Genomic DNA, 25,123 nt, shown 5'->3' on the forward strand with positions numbered 1-25,123 from the left:
TAGGGTTTAATTTCCCTTTCTATTGTAGCATTTTATAGAAGCTTTTCTCTTGGATTTTGCATCTTTAATTGTAAGTACTCTTTAATTCTTCTTTAATTACATTGTCTTTATTTTTATTTCCTTTGGTTCAAGCACTTTGTTTATAATTGCAATTTTGAGTTCTTGAAGTTATGATTAATGAATTTAATGTTTCATGCTTTCTTTATGCTTGTTTGCTTATTTATATTTGGTTTTGTTGATAGTTGGTTATAGTTTTCCATTTTCGTTTACAATTTCCCATGTTTTTCAATTATGCACACAAGGTGTTTGTGAAAATGCCAACCTTAGATTTTGAGTAGATTATCACACCTTGGCTTGTGGTTTGAGTTCTTAGGATACTAGAGTCATAATGTCCGACATTTAATGGTAATTCTTGGGTAGTTAGTTGACTCTTGTTTCCATTGACGCTAGCATTTTATAAACTAGTTTGGTAAGTTAGCTAGGACTTATGGATTAAGGTCAATTATGCTTGCTTGACTTACTCCTCGATGGTTGGGGTTGACTAGGCAAGATTGACTCATCATAATTACCATAGTTGTGGTTATGGCGATGATAGGACTCCTTGGATTCTCATTTCCAAGTCAAGGCTCTTTATTGCATTTATAGCATTTTCACTATTTTTGACATTGCTTTCTCTTTACTTGCATTAATTTACAATTTTGAGCATTCTTTAGTTCTTTTATTACTTAGTTCTTTTAATCTTTCAATTCTTACTTGAAAACCCCTTTTCCCTCATAACCGAAAGAGAAACACTTCCAATTGCATCCTAGGGAGAACGACCCGAGGTTTCATTACTCTCGGTTTATATTTTGTATTGGATTTATTATTTGATTTGGGAATTAATTGTTGGTCTAGGCTATACTTTCAACGATAGAACTCTACTTTGTGAAAATCTAGATCGATGATAAATTCTCACTATCAAAATTTGGCGCCGTTGCCGGAAATGCAATTGAGTGCTATCTTTAGGTTGTTGTGAATATGTCCATAGTGTAAATATCTTACTTTTTGGTTATTTGGTTGTTTTTGTTAATATTTAGGTGTTTGCTTTTCTTATTTACTTATGCCTTTTGCTTTTATTTCCTACTTTCTCTATGAGCTATCACCTTTGTTGCTTGGAGCTTGGTTGTGAGTATTTTGTAGGGTATGATGAGTTCAAGTTGGGATGGCTCCATGGAGTGGGAGAATCACTTAAGGGAGGAACCAATTGCGTATGAGCAACACTCATGGTAAACACCTCCCTCATACTACAACATGCCAAATCCTCCCCTATATGAGTACTGATGAGCGGATAATTTATACGCTTTTTGGCATTATTTTTAGTATGTTTTTAGTAGGATCTAGTTACTTTTAGGGATGTTTTCATTAGTTTTTATGTTAAATTCATATTTCTAGACTTTACTATGAATTTGTGTATTTTTCTGTGATTTCAGGTATTTTCTGGCTGAAATTGAGGGACTTGAGCAAAAATCAGATTCAGAGGTAGAAGAAGGACTGCTGATGTTGTTGGATTCTGACCTCCCTGAACTCAAAGTGGATTTTCTGAAGCTACAGAACTCAAAATGGCGCGCTTCCAATTGCGTTGGAAAGTAGACATCCAGGGCTTTCCAGAAAAATATAATAGTCTATACTTTGGCCGTGTTTAGACGATGCAAAAGGGCGTTGAACGCCTGTTCTACGCTGCAGTCTGGAGTTAAACGCCAGAAACACGTCACGAACCAGAGTTGAACGCCAGAAACACGTTACAAACTGGCGTTCAACTCCAAGAATGACCTCTCCACGTGTAAACTTCAAGCTCAGCCCAAGCACACACCAAGTGGGCCCCGGAAGTGGATTTATGCATCAATTACTTACTTCTGTAAACCCTAGTAACTAGTTTAGTATAAATAGGACTTTTTACTATTGTATTTTCATCTTTTGGAACATCCTAGATTGTATTTTTGATCCTGTGATCACGTTTTGGGAGCTGGCCTCTCGGCCATGCCTGAACCTTTCACTTATGTATTTTCAATGGTAGAGTTTTTACACTCCATAGATTAAGGTGTGGAGCTCTGCTGTTCCTCATGAATTAATGCAAAGTACTACTGTTTTCTATTCAATTCAACTTATTCCGCTTCTAAGATATCCATTCGCACCCAAGAACATGATGAATGTGATGATTATGTGACGCTCATTATCATTCTCACTTATGAACGCGTGCCTGAGAAACACTTCCGTTCTACATGCAACCAAGCTAGAATGAATATCTCTTGGATATCTAATACAGGGGACTGAGTTTGAGTTATTAGTATCTTCGTGGTATAAGTTAGAACCCATGGATGGCCATTCCTGAGATTTAGAAAGTCTAAACTGTGTCTGTGGTATTCCGAGTAGGATCTAGGAAGGGATGGCTGTGACGAACTTCAAACTCGCGAGTGCTGGGCGTAGTGACAGACACAAAAGGATAGTAAATCCTATTCCAGTATGATCGAGAACCTCCAGATGATTAGTCATGCCGTGACAGAGCATTTGGACCATTTTCACAGAGAGGATGGGATGTAGCCATTGACAACGGTAATGCCCTTACATAAAGCTTGCCATGGAAAGGAGTAGGACTGATTGGATGAAGACAGCAGGAAAGCAGAAGTTCAGAAGAACGAAGGCATCTCTATACGCTTATCTGAAATTCTCACCAATGAATTACATAAGTATTTCTATCTTTATTTTCTGTTTATTTATTATTATTATTCGAAAACTCCATAACCATTTGATATCCGCCTGACTGAGATTAACAAGATGACCATAGCTTGCTTCATACCAACAATCTCCGTGGGATCGACCCTTACTCACGTAAGGTTTTATTACTTGGACGACCCAGTGCACTTGCTGGTTAGTTGTGCGAAGTTGTGAAGTTATGTCTAGACCATGGTATTGTGCACCAGTTATTGGCGCCATGCCAGGGAGAGAACGAACAACAAATTTTACAACCTCAGAGTAACAATTTCGCATTATCAAGTTTTTGGCGCCGTTGCCGGGGATTGTTCGAGTTTGGACAAGTGACGGTTCATCTTGTTGCTCAGATTAGGTAATTTTCTTTTTGTTTTATTTTCAAAAATTTTTCAAATATCTTCAAAAAAATTTCTCCTTTATTTTCGAAAAAAATAAAAATTCTTTTCAAAAATTTTTATTATGTTCTTCAGAATTTTTAAGAATGAATTCTAGAGTTTCATGAAGCATGTGAAGCCTGGCTGGCTGTAAAGCCATGTCTAAATTTATTTAGACTGGGGCTTCCAACCCAACATTATCAAGAGCAAGCCAGTTGTTGCTAATCCACCTGCTGCTGTTCCTGATCCACCTGATTTACATGCTAAAGCTTGACTGGCCATTAAGCCATGTCTAACCCTCAGATTGGAGCTTTAGACTAAAGAGCACAAGATTCCTGGAATTCACATTAAAAAAATTTTGAAATCCTTATTTTTTTTTTCAAACAATTTTCGAAAAATACAAAAAATCATAAAAATAAAAAATATTTTGTGTTTCTTGTTTGAGTCCTGAGTCCAATTGTAAGTTTGGTGTCAATTGCATATTCATTTTGCATTTTTCGAAAAAAATCATGCATTCATAGTGTTCTTCATGATCTTCAAGTTGTTCCTGGCCAGTCTTCTTGTTTGATCTTGATGTTTTCTTGTTTTGTGTCTTTTCTTATTTTTCATGTGCATTTTTGCATTCATAGTGTCTGAACATGAAAGATTTCTAAGTTTGTTGTCTTACATGTTTTCTTTGCATTGAAAATTTTTGAAAAATATGTTCTTGATATTCATCATGATCTTTAAAGTATTCTTGGTGTTCATCTTGACATTCATAGCATTCTTGCATGCATTCATTGTTTAGATCCAAAATTTTCATGCATTGCATCATTTTTCATGTTTTTCTCTCTCATCATTAAAAATTCAAAAATAAAAAAAAATATCTTTCCTTTTTTCACTCATAAATTTTGAAAATTTGGATTGACTTTTTTAAAAAATTTTAAAATTTAGTTGTTTCTTATGAGTCAAATCAAATTTTCAATTTAAAAATCTTATCTTTTTCAAAATCTTTTTCAAAAATCAAATCTTTTTCATTTTTCTTATTTATTTTTGAAAATTTTAAAATTATTTTTCAAAAATATTTTTCTTAATTTTATATCATATTTTCGAAAATATCATCAACAATTAATGTTTTGATTCAAAAAAATTTCAAGTTTGTTACTTGCTTGTTAAGAAAGATTTAAACTTTAAGTTCTAGAATCATATCTTGTGATTTCTTGTGAATCAAGTCATTAATTATGATTTAAAAAAAAAACAAATCTTTTTCAAAACTAATTCTAATCATATCTTTCTATCATATCTTTTTAAAAATCTTATCTTTTTCAAAAATTTGATTTTCAAATATCTTTTCTAACTTCTTATCTTCTTATCTTTTCAAAATTGATTTTCAAATCTTTTTTAACTAACTAATTGACTTTTTGTTTGTTTTTTATCTTTTTCAAAACTACCTAACTAACTCTCTCTCTAATTTTCGAAAATATCTCCCTCTTTTTTCAAAAATTCTTTTTAATTAACTAATTGTTTCAAAATTCAATTTTAATTGATTTCATTCCTAATTTTCGAAAATCACTAACCTCTTTTCAAAATTTTATTTTCGAAAATCCTCTTTCTCTCTCATCTCCTTCTATTTATTTATTCATCTACTAACACTTCATCTCACACAAATTTGAACCCCCTCTTCCATCTGTGTTCGAATTTTCTCTACTTCCCTTCTATACATTACATTCTTTTCTTCTTCTACTCACACAGGGGAACCTCTATACCTGGGCAAAAAGGATCCCTATTATTATTATTTTTTCTGTTCCCTCTTTTTCATATGAGCAGGAGCAAGGACAAGAACATTCTTGTTGAACCAGACCCTGAACCTGAAAAGACTCTGAAGAGGAAACTAAGAGAAGCTAAAATACAACAATCCAGAGATAACCTTACAGAATTTTTCGAACAAGAAGAAGATATGGCAGCCGAAAATAATAATAATGCAAGGAGGATACTTGGTGACTTTACTGCACCTAATTCCAATTTACATGGAAGAAGCATCTCCATCCCTACCATTGGAGCAAACAATTTTGAGCTTAAACCTCAATTAGTTTCTCTGATGCAACAAAACTGCAAGTTTCATGAACTTCCATCTGAAGATCCCTTTTAGTTCTTAACTGAATTCTTGCAGATATGTGATACTGTTAAGACTAATGGAGTAGATCCTGAAGTCTACAGGCTCATGCTTTTCCCTTTTGCTGTAAGAGACAAAGCTAGAATATGGTTGAATTCTCAACCTAAAGATAGCCTGAACTCTTGGGATAAGCTGGTCAAGGCTTTCTTAGCCAAGTTCTTTCCTCCTCAAAAGCTGAGTAAGCTTAGAGTGGATGTTCAAACCTTCAGACAAAAAGAAGGTGAATCTCTCTATGAAGCTTGGGAGAGATACAAGGAACTGACTGGTACGTGGAATCGTGATCACACTTTAATTATGTAAAGTTCATTGCTCTTTCTTTCCCCGGAAATGGCGCCAAAAACATGATGCCAAAACCACGGTTCACAACTCCGTGTAACTGACCAGCAAGTGCACTGGGTCGTCCAAGTAATACCTTACGTGAGTAACGTTCGAATCCCACGGAGATTGTTGGTATGAAGCAAGCTATGGTCACCTTGCAAATCTCAGTTAGGCAGATATAAATTGATAATGGTGTTTTCGAATAATAATTAATAGAATAGGGATAGAAGTACTTATGTAATTCATTGGTGAGAATTTCAGATAAGCGAATAGAGATGCTTTCGTTCCTCTGAACCTCTGTTTTCCTGCTATCTTCATCTAATCAGTCTTACTCCTTTCCATGGCTGGCTTTATGTGATACATCACCACTGTCAATGGCTACTTTCGGTCATCTCTCGGGAAAATGATCCAATGCCATGTCATGGCACGGCTAATCGTCTGGAGGCATCACCCTTGTCAATGGCTTCATCTTATCCTCTCAGTGAAAATGGTCAAGGCACCCTGTCACGGCACGGCTATTCATCTGTCGGTTCTCGATCATGCTGGAATAGGATTTACTATCCTTTTGCGTCTGTCACTAACGCCCCGCAATCGCGAGTTTGGAGCTCGTCACAGTCATTCATTCATTGAATCCTACTCGGAATACCACAGACAAGGTTTAGACTTTCCGGATTCTCTTGAATGCCGCCATCATTCTAGCTTATGCCACGAAGATCCTGATTAAGAGATCTAAGAGATACTCATTCAGTCGAAGGTAGAACGGAAGTGGTTGTCAGGCACGCATTCATAGAGAATGATGATGATTGTCACGTTCATCACATTCAGATTGAAGTACGAATGAATATCTTAGAAGCAAAATAAGATGAATTGAATAGAAAACAGTAGTACTTTGCATTAATCTTTGAGGAACAGCAGAGCTCCACACCTTAATCTATGGAGTGTAGAAACTCTACCGTGAAAATACATAAGTGAAAGGTCCAGGCATGGCCGAGATGGCCAGCCCCCAAAACATGATCAATAGATCAAAAGATAATCCAAAGATGTCTAATACAATAGTAAAAGGTCCTATTTATAATAAACTAGCTACTAGGGTTTACAGAAGTAAGTAATTGATGCATAAATCCACTTTCGGGGCCCACTTGGTGTGTGCTTGGGCTGAGCTTGAGTGTTGCACGTGTAGAGGTCCTTCTTGGAGTTGAACGCCAGCTTTTGTGCCAGTTTGGGCGTTTAACTCTAGTTTTGGCTCCTTTTCTGGCGCTGGATGCCAGATTTGGGCAGAAAGCTAGCGTTGAACGCCAGTTTACGTCGTCTATTCTTGGCCAAAGTATGGACTATTATACATTTCTGGAAAGCCCTAGATGTCTAATTTTCAACGCAATTGGAAGCGCGCCATTTCAAGTTCTGTAGCTCCAGAAAATCCACTTTGAGTGCAGGGAAGTCAGAATCCAACAGCATCAGCAGTCCTTCTTCAACCTCTGAATCTGATTTTTGCTCAAGTCCCTCAATTTCAGCCAGAAAATACCTGAAATCACAGAAAAACACACAAACTCATAGTAAAGTCCAGAAATATGAATTTAACATAAAAACTAATGAAAACATCCCTAAAAGTAACTAGATACTACTAAAAACATACTAAAAATAATGTCAAAAAGCGTATAAATGATCCGCTCATCACAACACCAAACTTAAATTGTTGCTTGTCCCCAAGCAACTGAAAATCAAATAGGATAAAAAGAAGAGAATATACTATAAATTCCAAACTATCAATGAAACATAGCTCCAATCAAATGAGCGGGACTTATAGCTTTTTGCCTCTTGAATAGTTTTGGCATCTCACTCTATCCATTGAGGTTCAGAATGATTGGCATCTATAGGAACTCAGAGTTCAGATAGTGTTATTGATTCTCCTAGTTCAGTATGATGATTCTTGAACACAGCTTCTTTATGAGTCTTGGCTGTGGCCCTAAGCACTTTGTTTTCCAGTATTACCACCGGATACATAAATGCCACAGACACATAATTGGGTGAACCTTTTCAGATTGTGACTCAGCTTTGCTAGAGTCCCCAATTAGAGGTGTCCAGGGTTCTTAAGCACACTCTTTTTTTGCTTTGGACCTTGACTTTAACCGCTCAGTCTCAAGTTTTCACTTGACACCTACACGCCACAAGCACATGGTTAGGGACAGCTTGGTTTAGCCGCTTAGACTAGGATTTTATTCCTTTAGGCCCTCCTATCCACTGATGCTCAAAGCCTTGGGATCCTTTTTATTTGCCCTTGCCTTTTGGTTTTAAGGGTTATTGGCTTTTTGCTCTTGCCTCTTGGTTTTAAGAGCTTTTGGCTTTTTCTGCTTGCTTTTTCTTTTTCTTTCTATTTTTTTTTGCCTATTTTTTTGTTTTTTTCTGCAAGCTTTGTTCTTTGCTGCTTTTTCTTGCTTCAAGAATCATTTTTATGATTTTTCAGATTATCAAATAACATGTCTCTTAGTCATCATTCTTTCAAGAGCCAACATATTTAACATTCTTAAACAACAATTTCAAAAGACATATGCACTGTTCAAGCATTCATTCAGAAAACAAGAAGCATTGTCACCACATCAATATAATTAAACTAAGTTCAAGGATAAATTCGAAACTCATGTACTTCTTGTTCTTTTGAATTAAAACATTTTTCATTTAAGAGAGGTGATGGATTCATAGGACATTTATAACTTTAAGACACAGTTACTAACTACTAATGATCATGTAATGAAGACACAAACACAGATAAGCACATAACATAGAAACGAAAAACAGAAGAAACAAGAACAAGGAATGAATCCACCTTAGTGATGGTGGCGTTTCCTTCTTGAGGAACCAATGATGTCCTTGAGCTCTTCTATGTCTCTTCCTCGTCTTTGTTGCTCCTCCCTCATTGCTTTTTGATCTTCTCTTATTTCATGAAGCATGATGGAGTGCTCTTGATGTTCCACCCTTAGTTGTTCCATATTGGAACTCAATTCTCCTAGGGAGGTGTTGATTTGCTCCCAATAGTTTTGGGGAGGAAAGTGCATTTGAGGCATCTCCGGGATCTCATGGTGATGAGCTTCATACGCCTCTTGAGCTCCATGAATGGGCTCTCTTGCTTGCTCCATCTTCTTCTTAGTGATGGGCTTGTCCTCTTTAATGAGGATATCTCCCTCTATGTCAATCCCAGCCGAATTACATAGGTGGCAGATGAGGTTAGGGAAGGCTAACCTTGCCATAGTAGAGGACTTGTCAGCCACCTTGTAGAGTTCTTGAGGTATAATCTCATGAACTTCCACCTCTTCTCCAATCATGATGCTATGGATCATGATGGCCCGGTCTATAGTAACTTCAGACCGGTTGCTAGTGGGAATGATTGAGCATTGAATGAACTCCAACCATCCTCTAGCTACAGGCTTGAGGTCTAATCTTCTTAGTTGAACCGGCTTGCCTTTGGAGTCAATCTTCCATTGAGCTCCTTCTACACATATGTCCATAAGGACTTGGTCCAACCTTTGATTAAAGTTGACCCTTCTAGTGTAAGGGCGTTCATCTCCTTGCATCATGGGCAAGTTAAACGCCAACCTCACATTTTCCGGACTAAAATCCAAGTATTTCCCCCAAACCATTGTAACATAGTTCTTTGGATCCGGGTTCTTACTTTGATCATGGTTCTTGGTGATCCATGCATTAGCATAGAACTCTTGAACCATTAGGATGCCGACTTGTTGGATGGGATTTGTTAGAACTTCCCAACCTCTTCTTTGAATTTCATGTCGGATCTCCGGATACTCATTTCTTTTGAGTTTGAAAGGGACCTCAGGGATCACCTTCTTCTTGGCCACAACATCATAGAAGTGGTCTTGATGGGCTTTGGAGATGAACCTTTCCATCTCCCATGACTCGGAGGTGGAAGCTTTTGTCTTTCCTTTCCCCTTTCTAGAGGATTCTCCGGTCTTAGGTGCCATCAATGGTAATGGAAAAACAAAATGCTTATGCTTTTACCACACCAAACTTAGAATTTTGCTCGCCCTCGAGCAAGAGGAGAAAGAATAGATGAAGAAGAAGAAGAAATGGAGGAGAGGGAGAAAGTGATGTGGTTCGGCCAAGAAGGGTGTAGAGGGGTTGTGTTGTGTGAATTTGAAGAAGAATGGAGGGCTTTATATAGGGAAGGGAGGGGGGAAGGTTTCGGCCATATGGGTGGGTTTGGATGGGAAATTGGTTCTGAATTTTGAAGGTAGGTGGGGTTTATGAGGTAGGTTTATGGGGAAGAGTGGATGGATGTGAGTGGTGAAGAGGTGATGGGGAAGAGAGATTGAGGTGATTGGTGAAGGGTTTTTGGGGAAGAGTGTTTATGGGGTTGTGTGAAAGAGAGTGGTGAGAAGAAGTGAGTGGAGGTAGGTGGGAATCCTGTAGGATCCACAGATCCTGAGTGGATCCTGTGGGGTCCACAGATCCTGAGGTGTTCAAGGATTTACATCCCTGCACCCATTAGGCATGTAAAAATGCCTTTGCACACAACTCTGGGCGTTCAGCGCCAGGTTGGTGGCCATTTTGGGCGTTCAACACCCATTTGTGTACCATTTCTGGCGTTGAATGCCAAAACCATGCCTGTTCTGGCGTTCAGCGCCCAGAAGCTGCCCATTTTGGGCGTTCAGCACCAGAACCATACTCTGTTCTGGCGCTGAACGCCAGACAGATGCTCCTCCAGGGTGTGATTTTTCTTCTGCTGTTTTTGATTCCGTTTTCAATTTTTATATTTATTTTGTGACTCCACATGATCATGAACCTACAAAGACATATAACTAAGAAAAATATAGTTAGATAAATAAAAATTGGGTTGCCTCCCAACAAGCGCTTCTTTAATGTCAATAGCTTGACAGTGGGCTCTCATGGAGCCTCACAGATGTGCAGAGCTTTGTTGAGACTCTCCAACACCAAACTTAGAGTTTGGATATGGGAGTTCAACACCAAACTTAGAGTTTGACTGTGGGGGCTTGATGAGCGGATAATTTATACGCTTTTTGGCATTGTTTTTAGTATGTTTTTAGTAGGATCTAGTCACTTTTAGGGATGTTTTCATTAATTTTTATGTTAAATTCACATTTCTGGACTTTACTATGAGTTTGTGTGTTTTTCTGTGATTTCAGGTATTTTCTGGCTGAAATTGAGGGACTTGAGCAGAAATCAGATTCAGAGGTTGAAAAAGGACTGCTGATGCTGTTGGATTCTGACCTCCCTGCACTCAAAGTGGATTTTCTGGAGCTACAGAACTCGAAATGGCATGCTTCCAATTGCGTTGGAAAGTAGACATCCAGGCTTTCCAGCAATATATAATAGTCCATACTTTGGCCAAGAATAGACGACGTAAACTGGCATTCAACGCCAGCTTTCTACCCAAATCTGGCGTCCAGCGCCAGAAAAGGAGCCAAAACCAGAGTTGAACGCCCAAACTGGCACAAAAGCTGGCGTTCAACTCCAAGGAGGACCTCTACACGTGTAACAATCAAAGCCCAGCCCAAGCACACAACAAGTGGGCCCCGGAAGTGGATTTATGCATCAATTACTTACTCATGTAAACCCTAGTAGCTAGTTTATTATAAATAGGACCTTTTACTATTGTATTTGGCATCCTGGATTGTATTTTGATCCTGTGATCACGTTTTGGGGGCTGGCCATCTCGGCCATGCCTGGACCTTCACTTATGTATTTTTAACGGTAGAGTTTCTACACTCCATAGATTAAGGTGTGGAGCTCTGCTGTTCCTCAAAGATTAATGCAAAGTACTACTGTTTTCTATTCAATTCTTCTTATTTCTCTTCTAAGATATCCACTCGCACCCAAGAACGTGATGAAGGTGATGATTATGTGTGACGCTCATCATCCTTCTCCCTTATGAACGCGTGCCTGACAAACACTTCCGTTCTACATGAAATAAGCTAGAATGAATATCTCTTAGATCTCTTAACCAGAATCTTCGTGGCGTAAGCTAGAATGATGGCGGCATTCAAGAGAATCCGGAAGGTCTAAACCTTGTCTGTGGTATTCCAAGTAGGATTCAATGATTGAATGACTGTGATGAGCTCCGAACTCGCGATTGCAGGGCGTTAGTGACAGACGCAAAAGGATAGTAAATCCTATTCCGGCATGATCGAGAACCGACAGATGAATAGCCGTGCCGTGACAGGGTGCGTGAGCATATTATTCACTGAGAGGATAAGATGAAGCTATTGACAAGGGTGATGCCTCCAGACGATTAGCCGTGCTGTGACAGGGCATTGGATCATTTTCCCGTGAGATGACCGAAAGTAGCCATTGACAGTGGTGATGTATCACATAAAGCCAGCCATGGAAAGGAATGAGACTGATTGGATGAAGATAGCAGGAAAGCAGAGGTTCAGAGGAACGAAAAGCATCTCCATTCGCTTATCTGAAATTCCTACCAATGATTTACATAAGTATCTCTATCCCTATTCTTTTATTTATTATTCGAAAACACCATTATCACTTTATATCTGCCTGACTGAGATTTACAAGGTGACCATAGCTTGCTTCATACCAACAATCTCCGTGGGATTCGACCCTTACTCACGTAAGGTATTACTTGGACGACCCAGTGCACTTGCTGGTTAGTTGTATCGAAGTTGTGAACCATGGTATTGGCACCATGTTCTTGGCGCCATTGCCAGGGAAAGAAAGAGCCATGAATTTTACATAATTAAAGTGTAATCACGATTACGCGTACCAAGTTGCTCACGTTGCCAGGGATTGTTCGAGCTTGGACAGCACAATTTCGTGCACCAAGTTTTTGGCGCCGTTGCCGGGGATTGTTTGAGTTTGGACAACTGACGGATCATCTTGTTGCTCAGATTAGGTAATTTTCTTTTTATTTTATTTTCAAAATTTTTCAAAAATATTTCTAAAATTTTCTCATCTGTTTTCGAAAATAATAAAAATGTTTTCAAAAATATATTTTTCTTCAGAATTTTTAAGAATGAATTCTAGTGTTTCATGATGATTTGTTAAAGCCTGGCTGGCTGTAAGCCATGTCTAATTTTTGGACTGGGGTTTCAACTTACCATCACAAATGAAGAGATTCTCACACACTTAGTTGCTCTATACATGAAAAGTATCCATATCTGCTGAAGCTTGGCTGGCCATTGGCCATGTCTAGTGTTTTGGACTGAAGCTTTCATTGAAAGCTTGGCTGGCTAGTGAGCCATGTCTAATTCCTGGACTGAAGCTTTAGACTAACATGGCAAGATTCCTGGAATTCATGTTAAAAATTTTAGAATCCTTAATTTTTCTTTTTCATATAATTTTCGAAAAAATCCAAAAAAATTTAGAAAATCATAAAAATCAAAAATATTTTTCTGTTTCTTGTTTGAGTCTTGAGTCATATCATAAGTTTGGTGTCAATTGCATATGCATCTAGCACTTTTCGAAAATTTCATGCATTCATAGTGTTCTTCATGATCTTCAAGTTGTTCTTGGTAAGTCTTCTTGTTTGATCTTGATGAATTTTTGTTTTGTGTTGTATAGTGTTTATCATATGCATTCTTGAATTATTAGTGTCTAAGCATTAAAGAATTCTAAGTTTGGTGTCTTACATGTTTTCTTTGCATCAAAAATTTTTCAAAAATATGTTCTTGATGTTCATCATGACATTCATAGTGTTCTTGGTGTTCATCTTGACATTCATAGCATTCTTGCATGCATTCATTGTTTTGATCTAAAAATTTCATGCATTGCATCTTTTTTAGTGTTTTTCTCTTGCATCATAAAAATTCAAAAATAAAAAAAAATATATCTTTCCCTTTTTCTCTCATCAAATTCGAAAAATTGGATTGACTTTTTCAAAAATTTTTAAAATCAAATTGTTTCTCATGAGTCAAATCAAATTTTCAATTTGAAAATCTTATCTTTTTCAAAATCTTTTTCAAAAATCAAATCTTTTTCAAAATTCTTAGTTATTTTCGAAAATTCCAAAAATATTTTTCAAAAATCTTTTTCTTATTTTTATACCAAATTTTCGAAAATAACATAATCAATTAATGTTTTGATTCAAAAATTTGAAGTTTGTTACTTGCTTGTTAAGAAAGATTCAAACTTTGAGTTCTAGAATCATATCTTGTGATTTCTTATGAATCAAGTCATTAATTGTGATTTTAAAAATCAAATCTATTTCAAAAACTAATTTCAATCATATCTTTTCAAAAATATCTTCTTATCTTATCTTTTTCAAAAATATCTTTTCAAAATATCTTCTCTAACTTCCTAACTTCTTATCTTTTCAAAATTTGTTTCAACTAACTAACTAACTTTTTGTTTGTTTCTTAACTTTTTCAAAACTACCTAACTAACTCTCTCTCTCTAATTTTCGAAAATATCTTCCCTCTTTTTCAAAAATTTCTTTTTAATTAACTAATTATTCTTATTTTTTTATTTTTGATTTTAAAAATTTTCGAAAATTACTAACATTTTTCAAAAACCATTTTCGAAAATCACTAACTCTTTTTCAAAAAAAAAAAATATTTTCGAAAATTCTCCCTCTCCCATCTCATTCTATTTATTCATTCATATCCTAACATCTCATCTCACATCTCTGCCATCCTCACAGTTGTGTTTCTTCCATTATATTACATTCTTTGTCTCCCCCTCTTCTTCTACTCACACAGGGATCCATATACTGTGGTATAAAGGATCTCTATTATTATTATTATTTTTCTGTGCCTTCTTCTTTGTCATATGAGCAGGAGCAAGGATAAGAACATTCTTGTGGAAGCAGATCCAGAACCTGAAAGGACTCTGAAGAAAAAATTAAGAGAAGCTAAAATACAACAATCCAGAGATAACCTTTCAGAAATTTTCGAACAGGAAGAGGAGATGGCAGCCAAAAATAATAATAATGTAAGGAAGATGCTTGGTGACTTTACTGCACCTAATTCCAATTTACATGGAAGAAGCATCTCCATTCCTGCCATTGGAGCAAACAACTTTGAGCTGAAACCTCAATTAGTTTCTCTGATGCAGCAGAACTGCAAGTTTCATGGACTTCCATCTGAAGATCCTTTTCAGTTCTTAACTGAATTCTTGCAGATATGTGATACTGTTAAGACTAATGGAGTAGATTCTGAAGTCTACAGGCTCATGCTTTTCCCTTTTGCTGTAAGAGACAGAGCTAGATTATGGTTGGATTCTCAACCCAAAGACAGCCTGAACTCTTGGGATAAGCTGGTCACGGCTTTCTTAGCCAAGTACTTTCCTCCTCAAAAGCTGAGCAAGCTTAGAGCTGATGTTCAAACCTTCAGACAGAAAGAAGGTGAATCCCTCTATGAAGCTTGGGAAAGATACAAACAGTTGACCAAAAAGTGTCCTTCTGACATGCTTTCAGAATGGACCATCCTGGATATATTCTATGATGGTTTATCTGAGCTATCAAAGATGTCACTGGACACTTCTGCAGGTGGATCCATTCACCTAAAGAAAACGCCTGCAGAAGCTCAAGAACTCATTGACATGGTTGCTAATAACCAGTTCATGTACACTTCTGAAAGGAATCCTGTGAACAATGGGACGCCTATGAAGAAGGGAGTTCTTAAGGTTGATACTCTGAATGCCATATTGGCTCAGAATAAAATATTGACTCAGCAAGTCAATATGATCTCTCAGAGTCTGCATGGAATGCAAGCTGCATCCAACAGTACTCAAGAGGCATCTTCTGAAGAAGAAGCTTACGATCCTGAGAACCCTGCAATAGCAGAGGTAAATTACTTAGGTGAACCTTATGGAAACACCTATAACTCAACATGGAGAAATCATCCAAATTTCTCATGGAAGGATCAAAAGCCCCAACAAGGCTTTAATAATGGTGAAAGAAACAGGTTTAGCAATAGCAAGCCTTTTCCATCATCAACTCAGCAACAGACAGAGAACTCTGAACAAAATGCTTCTAATTTAGCAAATCTAGTCTCTGATCTATCTAAGGTCACTGTAAGTTTCATGAATGAAACAAGGTCTTCCATTAGAAATCTGGAAGCACAAGTGGGCCAGCTGAGTAAAAGGATCACTGAAATCCCTCCTAGTACTCTCCCAAGCAATACAGAAGAGAACCCAAAAGGAGAGTGCAAGGCCATTGACATAAGCACCATGGCCGAACCTGTAAGGGAAGGAGAGGACGTGAATCCCAAGGAGGAAGACCTCCTGGGACGTCCAGTGATCAATAAGGAGCTTCCCTCTGAGGAATCAAAGGACTCTGAGGCCCATCTAGAGACCATAGAGATTCCATTGAACCTCCTTATGCCCTTCATGAGCTCTGATGAGTATTCCTCTTCTGAAGAGAATGAGGATGTTACTGAAGAGCAAACTGCCGAGTTTCTTGGTGCAATCATGAAGCTGAATGCCGAATTATTTGGCATTGATACTTGGGAAGTTGAACCTCCCTTGTTCATCAATGAACTGAGTGATCTGGATCAACTGACATTACCTCAGAAGAGACAGGATCCTGGAAAGTTCATAATACCCTGTACCATAGGCACTATGATCTTTAAAGCTCTGTGTGACCTTGGTTCAGGAATAAACCTCATGCCCCTCTCTGTAATAGAGAAACTGGGAATCTATGGGGTGCAAGCTGCTAAAATCTCACTAGAGATGGCAGACAGCTCAAGAAAACAGGCTTATGGACAAGTAGAGGACGTGTTAGTAAAGGTTGAAGGGCTTTACATCCCTGCTGATTTCATAGTCCTGGATACTGGAAAGGAAGAGGATGAATCCATCATCCTAGGAAGACCTTTCCTGGCCACAGCAAGAGCTGTGATTGATGTTGACAGAGGTGAAATATTCCTTCAATGGAATGAGAACTCCCTTGTGTTTAAAACTCAAGGATCTCCCTCTGCAACCATGGAGAGGAAGCAGAAAAAGCTTCTCTCCAAGCAGAGTCAACCAGAGCCCCCACAGTCAAACTCTAAGTTTGGTGTTGGGAGGCCACAACCAAAATCTAAGTTTGGTGTTGAACTCCCATATCCAAACTCTAAGTTTGGTGTTGGAGAGTCTCAACAAAGCTCTGCACATCAATGAGGCTCCATGAGAGCCCACTGTCAAGCTATTGACATTAAAGAAGCGCTTGTTGGGAGGCAACCCAATGTCTATCTAATTCTTATTTTTGTTGTTGTTTTTCATGTTTTCTTAGGTTCATGATCATGTGGAGTCACAAAATAAATATAAAAATTGAAAACGGAATCAAAAATAGCAGAAGAAAAATCACACCCTGGAGGAGCATCTGTCTGGCGTTCAGTGCCAGAACAGAGCATGGTTCTGGCGCTGAACGCCCAAAATGGGCAGCTTCTGGGCGCTGAACGCCAGAACAGGCATGGTTCTGGCGTTCAAACGCTAGAAATGGCACACAAATGGGCGTTGAACGCCCAAAATGGCCACCAACCTGGCGCTGAACGCCCAGAGTTGGGTACAAAGGCATTTTTACATGCCTAATGGGTGCAGGGATGTAAATCCTTGAACACCTCAGGATCTGTGGACCCCACAGGATCCACTCAGGATCTGTGGACCCCACAGGATCCCCACCTACCTCCACTCACTTCTTCTCACCACTCTCTTTCACACAACCCCATAAACACTCTTCCCCAAAAACCCTTCACCTCAAACTCTCTTCCCCATCACCTCTTCACCACTCACATCCATCCACTCTTCCCCATAAACCTACCTCATAAACTCCACCTACCTTCAAAAATTCAAAACCAATTTCCCACCCAAACCTACCCATATGGCCGAACCTTAACCCCCCTCCCTTCCCTATATAAAGACCTCCATTCTTCATCAAATTCACACAACACACCCCTCTACACTCTCCTTGGCCGAAACCACATATCCCTCTCCCTCTCCATATTTCTTCTTCTTCTTCTTCTATTCGTTTGTTTATTGCTCGAGGGCGAGCAATATTCTAAGTTTGGTGTGGTAAAAGCATAGCTTTTTGTTTTTCCATTACCATTGATGGCACCCAAGACCGGAGAATCCTCTAGAAGAGGGAAAGGGAAGACAAAAGCTTCCACATCCGAGTCATGGGAGATGGAAAGATTCATCTCCAAAGCCCATCAAGACCACTTCTATGATGTTGTGGCCAAGAAGAAGGTGATCCCTGAGGTCCCTTTCAAACTCAAAAGAAATGAGTATCCGGAGATCCGACATGAAATTCAAAGAAGAGGTTGGGAAGTTCTAACAAATCCCATCCAACAAGTCGGCATCCTAATGGTTCAAGAGTTCTATGCCAATGCATGGATCACCAAGAACTATAATCAAAGTAAGAACCCGGATCCAAAGAACTATGTTACAATGGTTCGGGGGAAATACTTAGATTTTAGTCCGGAAAATGTGAGGTTGGCGTTCAACTTGCCATACATGGAAGAGAACGCACGCCCCTACACAAGGAGAGTCAACTTTGATCAAAGGTTGGACCTAGTCCTTATGGACATATGTGTAGAAGGAGCTCAATGGAAGGTTGACTCCAAAGGCAAGCCGGTTCAACTAAGAAGATTGGACCTCAAGCCTATAGCTAGAGGATGGTTGGAGTTCATTCAATGCTCAATCATTCCCACTAGCAACCGGTCTGAAGTTACTATAGACCGGGCCATCATGATCCATAGCATCATGATTGGAGAAGAGGTGGAAGTTCATGAGATTATATCTCAAGAACTCTACAAGGTGGCTGACAAGTCCTTCACTATGGCAAGGTTAGCCTTCCCTCACCTCATTTGCCATCTATGTTACTCAGCTGGAGCTTTCATAGAAGGAGACATTCCTATTAAGGAAGAGAAGCCTATCACTAAGAAGAAGATGGAGCAAGCAAGAGAGTCTATTCATGGAGCTCAAGAGGCGCAAGAAACTCATTACCATGAGGTTCCGGAGATGCCTCAAATGCACTTTCCTCCACAAAATTATTGGGAGCAAATCAACACCTCCCTATGAGAAATTGAGTTCCAATATGGGACAACTAAGGGTGGAACATCAAGAGCACTCCATCATGCTTCATGAAATAAGAGAAGATCAAAAAGCAATGAGGGAGGAGCAACAAAGACAAGAGACATAGAAGAGATCAAGGACATCATTGGTTCCTCAAGAAGGAAACGCCACCATCACTAAGGTGGATTCATTCCTTGTTCTTAATTCTTCTATTTTTCGTTTTCTATGTTATGTGCTTATCTATGTTTGTGTCTTCATTACATGATCATTAGTAGTTAGTAACTTTGTCTTAAAGTTATAAATGTCCTATGAATCCATCACCTCTCTTAAATGAAAAATGTTTTAATTCAAAAGAACAAGAAGTACATGAGTTTCAAATTTATCCTTGAACTTAGTTTAATCATATTGATGTGGTGACAATGCTTCTTGTTTTCTGAATGTATGCTTGAACAGTGCATATGTCTTTTGAAGCTGTTGTTTAAGAATGTTAAATATGTTGGCTCTTGAAAGAATGATGACTAGGAGACATGTTATTTGATAATCTGAAAAATCATAAAAATGATTCTTGAAGCAAGAAAAAGCAGCAAAGAACAAAGCTTGCAGAAAAAAAAAAGGGGCGAAAAAAATAGAAAAAAAAATAGAAAGAAAAAGAAAAAGCAAGCAGAAAAAGCCAATAACCCTTAAAACCAAAAGGCAAGGGCAAATAAAAAGGATCCCAAGGCTTTGAGCATCAGTGGATAGGAGGGCCTAAAGGAATAAAATCCTAGTCTAAGCGGCTAAACCAAGCTGTCCCTAACCATGTGCTTGTGGCGTGTAGGTGTCAAGTGAAAACTTGAGACTGAGCGGTTAAAGTCAAGGTCCAAAGCAAAAAAAAAAGAGTGTGCTTAAGAACCCTGGACACCTCTAATTGGGGACTTTAGCAAAGCTGAGTCACAATCTGAAAAGGTTCACCCAATTATGTGTCTGTGGCATTTATGTATCCGGTGGTAATACTGGAAAACAAAGTGCTTAGGGCCACGGCCAAGACTCATAAAGAAGCTGTGTTCAAGAATCATCATACTGAACTAGGAGAGTCAATAACACTATTCGAAATCTGAAGTTCCTATAGATGCCAATCATTCTAAACTTCAATGGATAAAGTGAGATGCCAAAACTATTCAAGAGGCAAAAAGCTATAAGTCCCGCTCATATGATTGAAGCTCTATTTCATTGATAGTTTGGAATTTATAGTATATTCTCTTCTTTTTATCCTATTTGATTTTTAGTTTCTTGGGGACAAGCAACAATTTAAGTTTGGTGTTGTGATGAGCGGAGAATTTATACGCTTTTTGGCATTGTTTTTAGTATGTTTTTAGTTGGATCTAGTCACTTTTAGGGATGTTTTCATTAGTTTTTATGTTAAATTTACATTTCTGGACTTTACTATGAGTTTGTGTGTTTTTCTGTGATTTCAGGTATTTTATGGCTGAAATTGAGAGACTTGAGCATAAATCAGATTCAGAGGTTGAAAAAGGACTGCTGATGCTGTTGGATTCTGACCTCCCTGCACTCAAAGTGGATTTTCTGGAGCTACAGAACTCGAAATGGCGCGCTTCCAATTGCGTTGGAAAGTAGACATCCAGGCTTTCCAGCAATATATAATAGTCCATACCTTGGCCAAGAATAGACGACGTAAACTGGCATTCAACGCCAGCTTTCTACCCAAATCTGGCGTCCAGCGCCAGAAAAGGAGCCAAAACCAGAGTTGAACGCCCAAACTGGCACAAAAGCTGGCGTTCAACTCCAAGGAGGACCTCTACACGTGTAACAATCAAAGCCCAGCCCAAGCACACACCAAGTGGGCCCCGGAAGTGGATTTATGCATCAATTACTTACTCATGTAAACCCTAGTAGCTAGTTTATTATAAATAGGACCTTTTACTATTGTATTTGGCATCCTGGATTGTATTTTGATCCTGTGATCACGTTTTGGGGGCTGGCCATCTCGGCCATGCCTGGACCTTCACTTATGTATTTTTAACGGTAGAGTTTCTACACTCCATAGATTAAGGTGTGGAGCTCTGCTGTTCCTCAAAGATTAATGCAAAGTACTACTGTTTTCTATTCAATTCTTCTTATTTCTCTTCTAAGATATCCACTCGCACCCAAGAACGTGATGAAGGTGATGATTATGTGTGACGCTCATCATCCTTCTCCCTTATGAACGCGTGCCTGACAAACACTTCCGTTCTACATGAAATAAGCTAGAATGAATATCTCTTAGATCTCTTAACCAGAATCTTCGTGGCGTAAGCTAGAATGATGGCGGCATTCAAGAGAATCCGGAAGGTCTAAACCTTGTCTGTGGTATTCCAAGTAGGATTCAATGATTGAATGACTGTGACGAGCTCCGAACTCGCGATTGCAGGGCGTTAGTGACAGACGCAAAAGGATAATAAATCCTATTCCGGCATGATCGAGAACCGACAGATGAATAGCCGTGCCGTGACAGGGTGCGTGAGCATATTATTCACTGAGAGGATAAGATGAAGCCATTGACAAGGGTGATGCCTCCAGACGATTAGCCGTGCTGTGACAGGGCATTGGATCATTTTCCCGTGAGATGACCGAAAGTAGCCATTGACAGTGGTGATGTATCACATAAAGCCAGCCATGGAAAGGAATGAGACTGATTGGATGAAGATAGCAGGAAAGCAGAGGTTCAGAGGAACGAAAAGCATCTCTATTCGCTTATCTGAAATTCCTACCAATGATTTACATAAGTATCTCTATCCCTATTCTATTATTTATTATTCGAAAACACCATTATCACTTTATATCTGCCTGACTGAGATTTACAAGGTGACCATAGCTTGCTTCATACCAACAATATCCGTGGGATTCGACCCTTACTCACGTAAGGTATTACTTGGACGACCCAGTGCACTTGCTGGTTAGTTGTATCGAAGTTGTGAACCATGGTATTGGCACCATGTTCTTGGCGCCATTGCCAGGGAAAGAAAGAGCCATGAATTTTACATAATTAAAGTGTAATCACGATTACGCGTACCAAGTTGCTCACGTTGCCAGGGATTGTTCAAGCCTGGACATCACAATTTCGTGCACCAGGGCTTGGGTTGACTCTGCTTTGAGAGAAGCTTTTCATGCTTCCTCTCCATGGTTGCAGAGGGAGATCCTTGAGTTTTAAACACAAGGGAGTCCTCATTCCATTGAAGGACTAGTTCACCTCTGTCAACATCAATCACAGCTCTTGTTGTGGCCAGGAAAGGTCTTCCTAGGATGATGGATTCATCCTCTTCCTTTCCAGTATCCAGGACTATGAAATCAGCAGGGATGTAAAGGCCTTCAACCTTTACTAACACGTCCTCTACTTGTCCATAAGCCTGTTTTCTTGAACTGTCTGCCATCTCTAATGAGATTTTAGCAGCTTGCACCCCATAGATTCCCAGTTTCTCTATTACAGAGAGGGGCATGAGGTTTATTCCTGAACTAAGGTCACACAGAGCCTTAAAGATCATGGTGCCTATGGTATAGGGTATTATGAACTTTCTAGGATCCTGTCTCTTCTGAGGCAATATCAGTTGATCCAGATCACTTAGTTCATTGATGAACAAGGGAGGTTCAACTTCCCAAGTATCAATGCCAAATAATTTGGCATTCAGCTTCATGATTGCACCAAGAAACTTGGCAGTTTGCTCTTCAGTAACATCCTCATTCTCTTCAGAAGAGGAATACTCATCAGAGCTCATGAAGGGCATAAGGAGGTTCAATGGAATCTCTATGGTCTCTAGATGAGCCTCAGAGTCCTTTGGTTCCTCAGAGGGAAGCTCCTTATTGATCACTGGATGTCCCAGGAGGTCTTCCTCCTTGGGATTCATGTCCTCCACTCCCCTTGTAGGTTCGGCCATGGTGCTTATGTCAATGGCCTTGCACTCTCCTTTTGGATTCTCTTCTGTATTGCTTGGGAGAGTACTAGGAGGGATTTCAGTGATCCTTTTACTCAGCTGGCCCACTTATGCTTCCAAATTTCTAATGGAAGATCTTGTTTCATTCATGAAACTTACAGTGGCCTTAGACAGATCAGAGACTAAGTTTGCCAAATTAGAAGTATTTTGTTCAGAGTTTTCTGTCTGTTGCTGAGTGGATGATGGAAAAGGTTTATTATTGCTAAACCTGTTTCTTCCACCGTTGTTAAAGCCTTGTTGAGGCTTTTGATCCTTCCATGAGAAATTTGGATGATTTCTCCATGATGAGTTATAGGTGTTTCCATAAGGTTCACCTAAATAATTTACCTCTGCTATTGCAGGGTTTTCAGGATCATAAGCTTCTTCTTCAGAAGATGCCTCTTGAGTACTGTTGGATGCAGCTTGCATTCCATGCAGACTCTGAGAGATCATATTGACTTGCTGAGTCAATATTTTATTCTGAGCCAATATGGCATTCAGAGTATCAAATTCAAGAACTCCCTTCTTCATAGGCGTCCCATTACTCACAGGATTCCTTTCAGAAGTGTACATGAACTGGTTATTAGCAACCATGTCAATGAGTTCTTGAGCTTCTGCAGGCGTTTTCTTTAGGTGAATGGATCCACCTGCAGAAGTGTCCAGTGACATCTTTGATAGCTCAGATAAACCATCATAGAATATATCCAGGATGGTCCATTCTGAAAGCATGTCAGAAGGACACTTTTTGGTCAACTGTTTGTATCTTTCCCAAGCTTCATAGAGGGATTCACCTTCTTTCTGTCTGAAGGTTTGAACATCAGCTCTAAGCTTGCTCAGCTTTTGAGGAGGAAAGTACTTGGCTAAGAAAGCCGTGACCAGCTTATCCCAAGAGTTCAGGCTGTCTTTGGGTTGAGAATCCAACCATAATCTAGCTCTATCTCTTACAGCAAAAGGGAAAAGCATGAGCCTATAGACTTCAGGATCTACTCCATTAGTCTTTACAGTATCATATATCTGCAAGAATTCAGTTAAGAACTGAAAAGGATCTTCAGATGGAAGTACATGAAACTTGCAATTCTGCTGCATCAGAGAAACTAATTGAGGTTTCAGCTCAAAGTTGTTTGCTCCAATGGCAGGAATGGAGATGCTTCTTCCATGTAAATTGGAATTAGGTGCAGTAAAGTCACCAAGCATCTTCCTTACATTATTATTATTTTCGGCTATCATCTCCTCTTCCTGTTCAAAAATTTCTGAAAGGTTATCTCTGGATTGTTGTATTTTAGCTTCTCTTAGTTTCCTTTTCAGAGTCCTTTCAGGTTTTGGATCTGCTTCCACAAGAATGTTCTTATCCTTGCTCCTGCTCATATGACAAAGAAGAGGGCACAGAAAAATAATAATAATAATAGAGATCCTTTATACCACAGTATAGGGATCCCTGTGTGAGTAGAAGAAGAGGGGGAGACAAAGAATGTAATATAATGGAAGAAACACAACTGTGAGGAGGGTTGAGATGTGAGATGAGATGTTAGTAGATGAATAAATAAATAGAATAAGATGAGAGAGAAGGAATTTTCGAAAATAATTTTTGAAAAAGAGTCAGTGATTTTTGAAAATAGTTTTTGAAAAATGTTAGTAATTTTCGAAAATTAAGATTTAAAAATTAAAATAATTAATAAATTAAAAAGAAATTTTGAAAAAGGGGGAAGATATTTTCGAAAATGAGAGAGAGAGAGTTAGTTAGGTAGCTTTGAAAAAGTTAAGAAACAAACAAAAAGTTAGTTAGTTAGTTGAAACAAATTTTGAAAAGATAAGAAGTTAGGAGGTTAGAAAAGATATTTTGAAACCAACTTTTTGAAAAAGGTAAGATAAGAAGATATTTTAGAAATTAGTTTTGAAAAAGATTTGATTTTTAAAATCTCAATTAATGACTTGATTCATAAGAAATCACAAGATATGATTCTAGAACTTAAAGTTTGAATCTTTCTTAACAAGCAAGTAACAAACTTCAAATTTTTGAATCAAAACATTAATTGATTATGTTATTTTCGAAAATTTGATATAAATATAAGAAAAAGATTTTTGAAAAATATTTTTGGAATTTTCGAAAATAACTAAGAATTTTGAAAAAGATTTGATTTTTGAAAAAGATTTTGAAAAAGATAAGATTTTCAAATTGAAAATTTGATTTGACTCATAAGAAACAACTTGATTTTAAAAATTTTTGAAAAAGTCAACTCAAATTTTCGAATTTGATGAGAGAAAAAGGGAAAGATATTTTTTTGTTTTTTGAATTTTTATGATGAGAGAGGAAAACAGGAAAAATGATGCAATGCATGAAAGTTATGGATCAAAACAATGAATGCATGCAAGAATGCTATGAATGTCAAGATGAACATCATAGACACAATTTTGAGAAATTTTTAATGCAAAGAAAACATGCAAGACACCAAACTTAGAATTCTTTAATGCTTACGCACTAAGAATTCAAGAATGCATATGAAAAACACCATACAACACAAAACAAAAAATCATCAAGATCAAACAAGAAGACTTACCAAGAACAACTTGAAGATCATGAAGAACACTATGAATGCATGAAATTTTCGAAAAATGCAAGA

The 25,123-nt window shown here is 38.3% G+C and overlaps 2 non-coding genes across 2 annotated transcripts; one reads left to right on the forward strand and one right to left on the reverse strand.

The window, feature by feature from the left end:
* Nucleotides 1-14,874: 14,874 nt before the first annotated feature.
* Nucleotides 14,875-14,982, reverse strand: LOC148562182 (small nucleolar RNA R71). The gene has a single exon (XR_015887382.1). It is a non-coding gene; the product is annotated as a small nucleolar RNA R71 (small nucleolar RNA).
* An 8,246-nt stretch (nt 14,983-23,228) lies between these two features.
* Nucleotides 23,229-23,336, forward strand: LOC148562183 (small nucleolar RNA R71). The gene has a single exon (XR_015887383.1). It is a non-coding gene; the product is annotated as a small nucleolar RNA R71 (small nucleolar RNA).
* Nucleotides 23,337-25,123: the final 1,787 nt, after the last annotated feature.

Source organism: Arachis ipaensis, chromosome B6 (genome assembly GCF_059453495.1).
Source record: "Arachis ipaensis isolate K30076 ecotype BB chromosome B6, ASM5945349v1, whole genome shotgun sequence".
Taxonomy (NCBI): domain Eukaryota; kingdom Viridiplantae; phylum Streptophyta; class Magnoliopsida; order Fabales; family Fabaceae; genus Arachis; species Arachis ipaensis.